This window comes from Onychostruthus taczanowskii, unplaced genomic scaffold, assembly GCF_017590055.1.
Source record: "Onychostruthus taczanowskii isolate IOZ18803 unplaced genomic scaffold, ASM1759005v1 scaffold1, whole genome shotgun sequence".
NCBI classification, from domain to species: Eukaryota; Metazoa; Chordata; class Aves; order Passeriformes; family Passeridae; genus Onychostruthus; species Onychostruthus taczanowskii.
The window spans coordinates 25,665,418-25,676,996 of NW_024496525.1; the positions used below are offsets into that span (position 1 = coordinate 25,665,418).

General features: G+C 41.5%; 1 protein-coding gene across 2 annotated transcripts in view; it reads right to left on the reverse strand.

Annotated features, from left to right (window-relative positions):
* The window catches only part of BTBD7 (BTB domain containing 7), a 51,755-nt gene extending 41,424 nt beyond the window's left edge, over positions 1-10,331 (reverse strand). For both annotated transcript variants that reach the window (XM_041421709.1, XM_041421631.1), the window contains exon 1: positions 10,205-10,331. The gene's annotated coding sequence lies outside the window, so the exon portion shown is untranslated. The remainder of the gene's footprint in view (positions 1-10,204) is intronic.
* Positions 10,332-11,579: the final 1,248 nt, after the last annotated feature.

Sequence of the window (11,579 nt, forward strand, 5' to 3'; positions counted from 1 at the left end):
CAGTCCCCACACACCTATTCCTGCAGCAGAGCTGTACCTCTTCATTGTAGCAGACATTTGGAAAGCCATGCAAGTCCTGACTGGACCGTGTTTGTTTTCAGTTGATCCTTTGGTGTAGCTGCTCCAGCCCAAGTACAGCACTGCCTCAATCTTCATTCAGCCAACTACCACCGCCAATAAAAACATCTTATTTTAAGTGGGCAGCTATAATACCACTTTTGCAATATGCTTTCCTTCTCTCGAGCTCCTAAAAAATTAACAGTAGGAAAAATCAGCTGCAAAGCAAGGGCAGTTCTAGCAGAAAAAGGCAATTTAGACAGCAGCAGCTACTGCTAGGATTCACCATGACAGTGCTCCCAGTATCCAGGTGGCTGATTGCTGCTTCTTTGGCCTGTACTTATTTTCCTCTGTATCGGAGCAGTTTACTCCGTCCTCAGTTAACAAAAACTTCACATAGAAGCCATCACTACTAGAGAGGTCCATGGGAGCTGTTGCTTTTTTGAATGCTTGGACGATTTTAAATTTGCAGTGCCAGAATATATGCATCTAGCTATTACTCATACAGGAAAAAAATACAAAGCTAAGCCTATGTGAATTTTAACTATATTCCCCTCAATGTAGTGAACTCGACCTCTGACAGGGAGAAGTTAACTGTGTTTGCAGGACTCTCTGCCTGACACTCTTCACAGGTACACCAGGGTGATCTGACACTACCACTAAGTCAAACTAACAGGGAATTGTACTTTTCCCTCACACTCCAGCCTGCCAAGGGGTTTTCTTGCTCCCCCTCACACTGCATACAGAGATTATATGATCGCAAACCAAGTCATTCAAATGGCTGATCCGTCACCCCACTGCTGGAGAGAGTGGCAGATAACAGACAGGAAGAGGGAACTCCAGCACGCTTGTCTGACAGGCAGCTAAAACTGGAACTGGATCTCACAGCTCTCAGTAGCAGACTATTCCTATTAGACTGCCTCACAGCGCCACAGAACTATACCCTTGTAGGTAGCCATGCTTTCTGCTCTCTCTTCAAGTCACCCTGACCTGCCACCAGTGTTGACACTTACATCTTCCCCCTGTCTCCTAATACCCACAGTCACTCCCAAATCTATTCTGTTCGCTGCTGCAGGAGCCAATACAATATCAATTTGTAAAATTGATTGTACATGGTATTTATACAACAGTTGATTTATTTGAGACCGTGTAAACTGGTTATGCCCTGCTGCCTCCCTGAGCAAGGGTGAAATTCCTGGTCAAACTCACAGAACATTCTCCTTGTATTTAGAGGTTTTTAAGACAATCCCCCCCACAACTAACACAATGATCTTATACCCGTTCTTATAAATAAATTATATCTGTATATACTAAGATTTTAACATTTTTTTAACTTAAAAACTTACACATTTGAAAGATGTCCCCTTTGGTTGGACTCTCCTGCACGGTTAATTTAAATTCATTAACTTCAGTAGAAAATTTTAAGAGCCACACTGATACTACCAACTAACACTTATAGTACCTGATGCCAAGAAATTTTTCTATGCTGTATACCTCAAAGATTTCAGCCATTTTGAAGATAGTAGCAAAATACATTAATACTGCAATATTTTCCCTCAAAACCCTCAGAAGTCACACTAGTAACTTCAGTTTCAGTAGTTATCTTCATTAATACCTACATTTAGAGTCCATAAAAGTGTACCAAGAACTAAATGCTCACAAACTTTAAGGAATGTCCTGCCCAAAACTACAGGAATTCATTTCAGAAAATGTATGTTCTCAATGATAAAAGAAATCAATTAAGGAAGGAAAGGCTTAGTCAGAAAACCAGACTAGTACTTAGCCTACAATTAAGTTGGAGCTTTGTTTACATTTTCCCCTTGGCAAGAAAAGGAAGTTATGTCTTCCACATTTCCTGCAACAAGCTCTCTCTGCACTTCCAAAGCATTTTTTTTGTTCTGTAACATGAATATGCAAGTTTTACAGAACAGTCAAAAGAGCATCACAAATGTTGACATAACGTTGTTTCTGAAAACAGAGACACCAATCATGCACACATTTAATTTCATTAATTCAGCAACATCTACACATAACTCATGAACACAGACTTTTAAAGGCTTCAGAGTCAGAAAAGCTTATGGGGTGGTTTTTTGTTTAACTATTTGCTAAGGCAAATCTGCCCTTTGAGCAGACTGTTGACATGCCATAATTCTTCCTTCTCTCCCCACAAGATCTGAAGCTTTTCAGATGTCCCAGAATACTAAAAAAAAAAAAAAAAAAAAAAAAAAAGAAGTAGATTTTTCAAAGAAATCAAACAAAACTTTTAGGAGGAAAGCAAAAGTCTGTTGCATTACACTAATTACAGGAGTTACTCCATTAAAGAAACCCACTGCTCCTAATGTAATTTTAGACCAAATTTTGTTCATCTTTCTCACACAACTGTCCTGGATACCACAATACTTTCACATTCAAAGAAAGGGCAAAATGCAGAAATTTTACCAGCCTGTTCTCTACTTCTCAAATCTCTTGATTCTTGCATTATTTGAAAAGTTCATGAATATATCGAAAATAAGACAACACTGCCAGCAAAAAAAAAAAAAGGAAAAAAAAAGAAGAAAAAAATCTCACTTCCCTCTCTACCTAGATGATCGTTCTCACTCAACTCTCCATTCATGTTCAATGAACAGAATAGTTTTTAGTTGGTTTTTTTTTTTTGTTAATCAGTTTTCAGATTAACAGAAATAAAAGGTTAATTTCAATAAGGAAACACATTAATCTTGTATATGTGGAAAAAAGGGCAAGTTCCTTTTCCTTCCAAACATAAAACAAGGATGAAACTACAGAGCCACAAGATATTTAAATAAAAGCACCCTCATTACTGTTGAAGACTGCTAGTACCTAATACAACTGAGCTTTGATGCAGCTTACACTCAGTCACAAAATGTGGCATTTTCCAATTTAATTCTCCAGCAAAAATAAGTTGGTAGCTAAAAACAGAATGAGGGGAGAAGTGAAGGAGGAGAAAGGACAGTAGATGCCCAAAGGAGTGGTGGGGAAATACCTAGATTGGCACAAGTCTGTTAATCCAAAGGTGAAACTTGGAGCCAATAATTAACTCAGAAATTATGCAGTAACAAAATTACTTCAGATGTTCTCAGCAGAGAAATTCAAATGTCTTGAGAAACTTAGAACAAGACACAACAAATTTAATTTTAGTTATAGTGGAAAAGCCCTGAGTAGTATGAACAGATATTTTAGCAAGTTTGTAATAAGACTGTACTTCTGATTAACATCATTTTCAGAAGACATGTAATTTAAGCTTTAAAGCCAACTTCAAGTAGTAATTGCCCCGGTTATAACATCAAAGACTGCAGTCAAATGCAGTTAAAGACAAGCAACTCGATGCAGTGTATAAATACTTATGAGAGTCACTTTACCAGAGGTTACCAGGTCTTCAGATCCATGCCTAGAACTACAAAATACATTCAGACAGGCTTTCTACTGTAAGTTAACCTTACTGTGCTAGAAGGGTATTTTGGCATTTCAGGTCCAAAAACACATTTCCAGAAGCGCTTAATGGAGGACTAAACCCTACAGAGATTTTAATGACCAAGTAAGAAGCAGGAATTACTTTTTGACCTAAGTAACCTTTTAATGTATTTAAAAAAAAGGCTATATCAATTTATTCTCTCAAATATTATCTTTGGCAATACAAAAAAAATCCTCGAAAAACGAAAACAGTCAGCCAAGATGGGATTTGAGAATTTAAAGCAGTAAACACATATTCTTATCCAAAATTTAGATAAGCTAATCACTCATGAAAATAAACTGCAGAAAGATGGAGATACTTGATACATTGTGAGTGTGGGGGGGCTCCCAAGGACACTGAGTAGCTCCTCATGCTGTCATACACACTCCTCTGTAGGCATTATGGTGCTTGCATCCAGCTCTCCAGTAAAAGCTGCTGCCTCTCAGTAGTGACACAGATTACTCCTCCTTCACTACCAAGGCCATCACTACACTGAGTAACACAAAGCTTCCCATCTCCAGCGTGCATTTTGTCAACTCAGCATTCTTATACCTTGCTTGTCTCTGTGGTATAATAAAAAAATAATTTCAAAGACTTCCTAGAAGTACCTCATTATAGACTGGCAAAGGTATTTTCAACTTAAAATGACAGTATAAGCAACTTGATGTATTTCAGAGAACAGCAGTCACTACTAGAGTGACTGTAAAGAAATCCATGAACCTATTAACATTATCTTCTCTACCTGCATTCTAGACATTTTATATGCATTTCATTTCATCTCTCAAGATGTCTGAAATTGAGATGTCCAGTACAGGATGAACCAAGGCACAAGACTTTACTATCAGCCTACAATATATTCACATACTTTGTTAGTCTAGGATTCGTCAGGGGTTTTTTAAATGGGTAATACAAAATTCCACTGTGTATATTCCTACGCTCCTTCCTTCTTCCAGATGAAATCTGGTCATTCAGTTAAGTATCACAAGCAGCTTCCAGCTTCAGAGGTTGTTAGCCATTTATGTATTTTAAGACATACATCTGGGTACATGAGAAAAACCTCTAAATGCCCCCACATGTAAAAAGAACTTCAGCACAACCTCATCTTATACACTGCAGAATTTAAGTGGATAAGTAGTATAATTATCACAGCAGCAGGAAGTTTTAAAAAAAGACATCTTCCTAGACTAAGTCAAAAAAATCACCAAATCCGCAACAAACCCAGTTCTAACAAAGAACCACTTCTCCCCCATGTTTACATCAAGAATCATCATTTAAAAAAAGCTAAAGCAGAATATCAAACGAGATCAAAGAATAAGGGAGCACCAATCCACAAAATGCTGTCTTGTTGCATTCTGATTGTATTTGTTATGTTAGAATGCTTTTAATTAGCTCTCAAGCAGCATTTCCAATATTGGGGTCAAGAGAAAAAAAAGCATGAAAAGGAACTTTTGTCACTCATACTGATTATTTTTAAAGCACTTAAAATAACCTACCCATTTACAGAAGTGTTTTATATTCTTCATTGCAGCACAGAGATCTGGACTAGCAGATGATAAGCAAAGCAGCACTTCAATTTCTCACTAATGCAATGTGATCTACTTGGTCACTCAAAAAATACTTCAATTTTCATATAAATAGGTATAAAGTTTTACTCATGTTGGATGCCTTCACAAGACACTTCTTGCTCTTTGTATACAAAACCTTGATTAAAATCTCAGGGGCAGACTACAAGAACAATCTTCTGTCACCCAAATTGCAGTTTAGAATACACAGGCAAGCACACAGAGATACATTTTGCAGCTCTACTGATCCCACAGAGCTTCTGCAAATTCTGGGTCACAAAAGAACAAGCCCAGCTAAAGAACCAAGCAGCAGCCACTTATTACATTACTATTTACATCAACTCCTTTGAGTTTAGCCATTGTTACCATCAGCAGAATGGTAAAATGTCCTGATAGTTATCCTGAAACTAGGTTTTAACAGACCTTGGACAAGGTTTCCAAATTAAAGGAATCTTGCATACCATTAACTAGCTTGATCTCTTTCCAAAGCACTTCCCACCAGATAATGTCAAAGTTCAGAAGTGATGGAGAAAAAGAGATTAATCTTAAAAGCTATAAGTTGCCACAATTAAATGGTCCCGTAAGAAAGAGGAGAGAGTAGAAATAAAAAGGCTCTTTAACAATATGAGGCAAATTAACAATAAAGGCAATATGAGTCTTTAACAATACTGTTAAAGGCTCTTTAACAATAACTGCAGAACTAGAAAGATATTCTCTAACAGAGATTAAAAAAAATTAAATTCTACCCTTTACTATTTACTGCAGTGGGTTGGAAGCCAGGATGAATACAAAAGATACAGTCTTTTTAATACAGGAAGAACTGAACATACAATGATGTTTGAATGCCATAAAAAATATACAGTATGAATGATCACTTAATTAGGACAAAATTTGAGTACAAAGACCAAATAAGATTTAGAAAATTATCAGTCAGTTATACAGGTAATGGCTCACGCATGAATGTCAAGTTTGAAAAAGAGAGTAAAATCACTTAGAAGATACTTCTGAAACATAAAACTGATTTAAGAAGATGTTGCCCAAAACACTATACCTCCACTGAAAGCTTCTTCTTAATCAGTTTTGACTGCTGTTAATTTTTTTCTTGCATGCTTTAGCACTCGAACATCTAAATAACCAGTTTAAACCCAGTGATGATAGAAAATCCCCAACAGGCTGGACACGTCTGCAAGGCCACCAGTAGTTAAAGCTCATCTTCAGTAGTGTTTGGCGTAAGCTTGCACAACACCTGCACACAATGGAGCAAACAAATCAGATTTAAATTTAACTAAGTATATAGTTAGGCATGTACTTGAATCCAGCACACCAGGCAACACAGTTCCACCCCGATCCCCTTTACCTCCATGGCCTCACCTCTACACTGTGCAAACAGACTTTCCACAGCAATGTGATGACCCAGATGAAGGATCTGACATGAAGTTATTTTGTGCTTTAGTGGTTTATTTTTCATACAGATCAATTTCCTGAATGTTTCAGAGCAAAGCCATGTAAACAGCCCTACCAACACAGCTGAGGGGACAGTGCAGGAAGTAAGGAAAAGCAGCAGTGGACTGAAAGTGTTTAAACCAATTTCCCCACAAAACATCTATCAGGAACCCCATAGGCATCCTTATTATTGTGGGTTCCCCCTGCCAGTGGGATAGGGAACAGAAAGCAAAGAAAAAACAATGCAGTAAAACTCACGGGTTAAGATAAGTACAGTTTAATAATTGAAATAACCCAAAATATAATAATCATATTATAATAACAATTTCAATCTCCTAGTGTCTATTCATTATATAGAAAGCATCATCATTGATGGTATCCTTCTTGGAAGACATGCAGGACAGACTAGATGGGTGTAAAATGCACGGCTAGAATCAAATGTGGCATCTGCAGCTCCTTCTTATAGTTCAGGCATACTAGTAAGCCAATATAGGAAAGAGCATTCTAAAAACCCTAGCTTCTATGCAAAGATTTAAGGATACTGACAAGACTTTTCCTTCAAAGAACCTGGGAAATTAAACAAAGCAATAGCTAAATGACTCCCTGGAAAGTCACCTAACATATGTGAACTAGGATTCCTGGTCCCCACTGCATGTACAATAAAGCTGGGCATCAGGTTTCCAGAGTAGTGTGAAAAAATGGAAAAAGCCATTCATCTGGTAACAGAAACCAAAAGCCATCTAAATATGGTAATAAAAAGCAAAGAAACAAAAAGAAAATTAGAGTTAATACTAAAACTTGCAGTTCTCTATCAAGATTTGCTGTAATTCTCATCAGTATTATTAGGAATACAGTTATTTCTTCTGAAGTGCAGTCTCACAATTTCCCTATAGATCTATTTATTGATTAATGTGAACTACACGCAGTCCATCAGTATGTCCATAGGATGTTTTCATTCATCTGACTGTTTGGCTCTGAAAGGCAGCCACAACTACCTTGGTCACCAAAGTGTACTCAAGACATCAGAAAAAACTCCCCTTTTCTTGCATGTGGTTTGATATATCACAAGAAAACAAGCATCAGGGTGGCAGAGGAGCAAGCAGGGTTAGTATCTCACCTCCTCCTATGGCCATGTGCAGGACCCCAAGACACCACATCACCAATGCAGCTGACTAACAGGACAGAAGAAGACATTGTCCCTAAAATACATCCCCAATAAACCCTAAGATTAACTGTCATCAGTGACAATTAATCTGTAAACCCGACACTATGTATGCAGCAACCTGAAAGGCCGCTTTCAAAATGAAGACTCAGTATTTTGTTGTAAATTCATCAAGCTCTGGCAGTTTCACTGAATTAAATTTAAAAAGCTGGCTGCAAAGGCAGCACATTCTACTCTAATTTAACAGTGAGCAACATAGCTTCACAACACAAAGTTTGGAGCTTCTCAAATAAGCTTGAAAATTAAGAGGGGAAAAAAAATTTAAAATCCCTATGACAAATCCATGCAAGTCTTCCAGGAGAGCTTATAAAAGTAATTGTATTCCTTCACGTATGAGTCTTTGCAAATCAGTTCATGCCAGCTATAAGCACTACACCACCACTGTATCTATGACTCAGCAAGGGAATCTGGACATATGAAGAGAATTTACTTACTAATGTAAGAGGTAAGGATTTTTTAAATGGCAACAATTGCAACAATGCCACAGTAAATGACCCAAGACAACTTCTAGTTTGTATGCTTAAACATACAAGGAGTACAGCCAGATTAGAATGTCAAACCCATTTATACATTGGCTAAAGTTTGAAAGCAAGTCAAACAATGCTTAGCGCAGCTGAGCTGAAATACAAAGGATTCAACAGCTGTTTTCATCTCCAGTGAACAAAAACAAGCACTGGCCGTACATCTGACATAAAACACAGCTCCCTTTCCAAGATTACCTGCGTGCAGACCAACTGTGCAAGTCTAACTTCAGAGCTGAATACAAACCAGTGAGCAATTGGCAGCTTTGTGTTGTAACTTAAGATACAAGCTTGATTTACTGTGACATTCATCACATGTTTACACATAAGCACGAACAGATAGTACTGTTTACACGACACTAATTGACACAGCAAAGTAGCAAGTTCTTAAATTGCTCAATAATGCTTTGGTCCATCAACTGAGACTAGTTACCTAGTCGATAAATTATTCCAAAAAGGGAGAAAACATCACAACCCATACCTTCTCAATACATTATGTTCACACAGATATTCCACATAATAAGCACTCAGACCTTGCCTTATAAACGTCACGGTCCACGGAATCTGTACATTACCAACAGCCTTCTGCTCCACATCCTCATAAATAACATCTACAAAATTATTTTTGTTACACTGGTAGCAGACTCTTAGTCAACAACGCATGAAGGAAAAAGTATTTTCATTGAATTCTTAAGCAAAAGGTTTAAATGGAGAAAGATCTAAGAAGAAATTCCACTCCCTGCACCACCCTGTGTGAAGAAGGATAATAACACAGAACTAGGATGAAGTATTTGAAACAATAAAAGAGAAGCTTAGAAAACTCATCCTCTTCCCTGAGATCGTTCAGAAAAAGAGGGTAAAGCTTTACGTCCTCAAGCTTTTCAGTATCTCAACATGAGTTACGAGGTTTAAACATTTTTTTATTTCAGCTTCTGTTTTTATTTTCTCTATTTCTAAAGGAAAACAGAGCATGCAGTATGTGGCAAAACCTGAGGTGATCACATCCCAATGGTATATGTGCCAAACACTTTAAATTTTTTATTATATTACACTGGTTTGAAGCAAAGCCTCAAGCGATGCTCCAGTGCCTAAGGTAAATTCTCACACAAACTATCATTGCATCAACACGTATTTTATTATCCTGCTATCGTATTTTCTGTTAGTACTCGACATATGTGTCATCTTTCACCCAACGGTCTCACACGGGATGGCGGGGAAGAGCAAGTAGAAACACGAACCAACAGAACAGCACTTATCCCACTGGAAGCAGGAATATTCCAGAGGCACGAGCTAACACATCACCTACAAAGCTCTCCAAGTTTCTCCAGGAACACCGCGGTAACACCTGTGCAGAGGGGAGCGGGACAAAACCCCACAAATCCCGGGGCAGCGGCAATCTCCGGGCCAGGGGCACGGGTCGGTCTGGCCGGCGCCGGCGGGAGCCCCGCAGCCACGGCGGGCGAGCGCGGCCACGCTCTCACCGGCCCGACACGGGCGGAGCTCCGCGGCTGCGGGAGCACGAGCCCCGCACCAGCTCCTGCGGGAGACGGCTTCGAGCAGCTCTGCAGCTCCGCGGGGAGTGCGCCGGGGCGGAAGGGAGGGAAGGAGGGAGAGAAGAGAGCGAAAGGGCGGCGAGGCAGGACCCGACAGCTCGGACAGGCACAGCCGAGGCCGCTGCCGCCGCTCCGGACCGCGGACCCTGCGGGCCGGGAGCGGCACGGGGAGCAAGGCTCCTCCCGCGGCGGGGCCCCGCGGGCCCGCGGAGCTGCGGGTTGGCAGCGGCGCAGCGGGACAAGCCGCCCGCAGCCGGCCCGGCGGGGCGCGCACGGAGTCCCGCCGTGGGGGCGTCGACGGTCTTGCCCCCTCCCCTCCGCCGTCGTGACACCAAGCCCACGATCCCCTCCCAGCCCGGCTTCCCGCGGTGCCTCACCTCCGGCAGCCGCTCGCCGCCGCCATCCTCCCGCTCAGCGCTGCCCGCTCCCGCCCGGCCCCGCTCCGGCCGCCGCCATTTTGCTCCCGAGCCCCAGGCTCGGCCGGGCAGCGGGAGCGCGCACGGCGCCTGCGCGGCGGCGGCGCTGCGGCGCGCGAGCCACGTGGTCCGGGAGGCCGGGCCGGGGAGGGGCCGGGGCTGAGGGGCGGCGCTGAGGGGGCAGTGCTGCCAAGTCCCGGCGGGGCCCGGCGGGTCGGGGGTCTTGGTGCTTTTCCCCACACAGCTGGACTGGGATCGTGGGGAAAAGCCGAGCCCGGTATGTGTGCCCCTGTCGCGACCGCCGTTCCAAGCCGCGTGCACTGCCTGCTCTGTGTGACACATCTGCCAAGCTTGTTTCCATGCCCAGGTGCGGGGGTGCCTGCGGTGTAAGCGCTGTGTCAGCACGTGCTCTTTGTCCTTGAGACTATCGTAAGCTGCTTATATTAAGCCTATGTCTGTCTCCTTGCTTTGCTAAACTGCCGTGAGCTTGTTAGAGGCAGGGCACTGTCAGATTCCAGTTTTATTGTTCATATACTGAACAATATATACTGCTCGCCTGGAAATAAACTCCTACAACCTTTCCAACTTCTGATAACCCCTCTCAGCATGAGAAATGAGTATTTCACTGGTCTAGGTGAAAGTCGGTGCCAGCAGTAGAAATGCTTCTAGCTGTTCCCATCATTGCTGGTACCATGCCAGATACATTTTCTTCAAAGAAAGGTGTATGTTGATACAGTCAGGATCGGCAGGTGTCTGCCACCATGTCTGTAAGATCGCTGTTTTCTAAATCGGTGAGAGTGACCAAAAATACGTGTCAGCATTTTATTAGAACAATAAAGACTCTAAATGAGCTGAACAGCTTGTGCCCCCTAAAGGAACGAAGAATCACGTGTCTATATGTGAGAAGGTCTGAGAAAAGTTCCATCCGTGGGCCAAAAATCTGATCAAATCACATGCTAGAAAATATTCAGCAAGCTGAAAGCCACATCTATGATTATTCCTGGTTGGTAAAAGCAACCTATGACTGATTATATCCTCTCCTGATTCTGCTGACAGTCCATTTCTGGAGGGAAGCCTTCCACTTGGCATCCTGCTGTCCTCCATCTCTGTAATTAACTTGGCTGAATGCTGCAGACCTCCCTAACTACCACTTGGCACAGCATCCCATAGTGCTCAGCAGCTTACCAAGGAGTTAGGGGTACAACAACCTCTAATATATTTGCCCATGCTATAGACAGTTTTCATACAATTTCAGCCTAAAATCAGAGGAGAAACACAGTTGTGTTTGTAGACAGCATTACGTACTCCCTGGGGCTTTAACCATCTTAGTTATTTA